Below are 2,718 nucleotides of genomic sequence, written 5' to 3' on the forward strand. Positions count from 1 at the left end.
AAAAGATTTGGTATGAAAGAATGCGTGTATTGAATTGAAGATGAAAAAAAACAAAATTAGAAACCGGGTTTCTCTTTCATGGTTACATAACTATTTTAATTAAGTATTTTAATTATTAGTATTTTTGAATTATTTAATTGGTAAGAAAAATAGAGAAGTGGTAGTTATATTTGGAAGATATGGAAATCGTCCAATACAAAAGGGCCATGTGGAGGCAAACTAATTTGTTTTAATAGTATAGTAGGATATATATATATATATATATATATATATATATCCCAAAGGGTTACAACAATCTAAGTAAACAAAATGAGTTGTCTACATTGATTGCAACATTGTCACCGGGCATGTTCTTTTACCAAATTTGATAAAAGCAAAACTCCACAACTTATAAAATCTTTCCAACATTTAGATAACTCAGTATTACTATTATTACTATCCATTTTAAAAATTACATAATATAAGCTAGGATTGTGCACGGTTTGATTTGAAATCGTGAAACTGACCAAACCGGTCATCGTGTTGGTTTTATAGTCCGTATATATATTTCAATTTCATCTTGCTTAACAATTTGAATATAACGGTTGTATATGTATATGTATATGCATAATATACTAGAATATGATGTCTACAAAACACATGGTTGAACAAAATATGGGGTTTAGATTTGAAGTATTATGGCTCTACGCGAATTTTTGTGAAACAGCCTACCAAGTCGAAATAAAACAATACAAATCAGATGAACAAATCGAACTCTATTAGTGTCCAAAAAAACATTTTAATCGCCATAGCAATACGAAATCACGTAAGCAGGCTAATGAAGCCAAAATATATGAAATAATTCTTACTTCAACAGCGGAATAGCGGACCGAAACAAGATTATGATAGCAGTCGGACGGCTACGACAACATGAAACGAACAAATGCAGTATGATGGTAGGGTGTAAGACGGTTAGGATGGTGGTTTCGAGTAGCGGCGAAACCGCAATATGATAGCAGATAGGGTTATATAAGTCTAATAACTGAGTGGATATCTTTGTGATCCCGTATTCTCCAATAGTTAGTTGTAGTAGATGAGGTTGGAGGGTGACATTCGTCATTTTTGAAACCCAAAAACGCGACCCATTTTAAAATTTCGACACCTTTCCGATCTTTATTTATTAACTAGTTTTTATCCCCCGTATTACAGGGGCTGTTTTACATTATTCATTTTTAATATTTATATACTTTTAGGAGTTTAATTTTATTTATTGTAAGGAAATTTATAATATACTTAGAGTTTAATAATAAAAGGGTTTCATAAATAACTAAGATGTGTTATAACCCAGTTTAAAAGTTATCTTGTTTTGGTGAGACCCAAGACCCGCTTATTTTTTTTATAGTAAAATTGTTTCTTAGTTATAAATAATATGTTTTTTTTTAAAAAAAGTCATATAATAATTTTTAGTATATCCTATTTTATAGGATTTTTACATCAATAATTTGGTGAGAATAATTTTTAATTTAATAAGATGTTATAATCCGTTTAAGGAATATCTGGGTTTGGTAAGACCCATAACCGTGAATTCGGATCAAATGCATCAGAAGTCTCCATTTAAAAATCAAGCAAATCTGGTAACTCCAAAAAACGGGGCGATCACATCGCGACACCTATGATTTTTGTGTTTTCGTTTATATATATTATAGATAAAATGGTGAATTATTTTTGTATTTATGTTCATGATGTTGTTCATGTTTTTTTATGTTATTTTATTATTTATGATGTTACAAATTTCATCCTAAGTATTATATCAATTTGTTTTTCATAATTTGAGTCAAAGACATTTAATTAATCATAAAAGACATTCACTAGTCAAAACCATGTTTCAAGTCTTATGACTAGCCTCTTGACTAGCCATCAAATTAACTCACTTTGACCTTGTTAATAATAATTTTAAGCCTATATAAAGCTCGATCATTCTCTAGAATTTCTTGGCACAACCAATTTACACTCAAAATCATCCAAACTTGTCAATTTCTCTCAAGTCAAAAGTTTAAACTTCAAAAGACAACTTCTTAAGGGGTATTATTTTCTTCTTCTTTTGTAATACAATCCCCGGGTAATGTTTATTTCTTGTCATTACGCATAAAGATTGTTTCCATGATGACAACCCAAACGACATTCATGGAGACATATCATCCTTCATAATCGGCTCGCTTATGTTCGGCTTATGATATTTATGTTTAAAAGTCAACTCTTATTTTTACAAACTAATAATCAAGAACAAACATTTTTAACATACTATTTCATATTTTTCAAATTATGTTACTCACAAACCCGACTCAATAACCAGGTTCGTGTCCGACAAAAAACGAACCACTCGTTAAACTAGTTTTCTTAATTAATTGTTCTGTTGGAACAAACCGAACTCATCTAAATTAATTAATATTTATTATAACTCATTTGTTTTTCTAAGACTAAAATAAATTAACTTAACATATCATATAACCAAAAACCTTTTTTTATAAACCCAAAATATATAATTTTTTTCCTTATAAATTGCTTTGTCATAAACCGAACATCCTAGCAAAATTATTTTCTTTACGCAACTTATTTTTAAGCCTAGCTATTTATTTATCTAGGGCCGTTTGTTGAACTGAACTTTGTCGGTTCACTCGCTTAAGGCATTTTTCGCTCTCGACTCGCTTACTTAGCAAGTGAGTTTTTCATAACCCCTTT

This window comes from Bidens hawaiensis, unplaced genomic scaffold (genome assembly GCF_021521415.1).
Source record: "Bidens hawaiensis isolate Kalapana, Puna unplaced genomic scaffold, B.hawaiensis_p1.1 tig00020555_1, whole genome shotgun sequence".
Lineage (NCBI taxonomy): Eukaryota > Viridiplantae > Streptophyta > Magnoliopsida > Asterales > Asteraceae > Bidens > Bidens hawaiensis.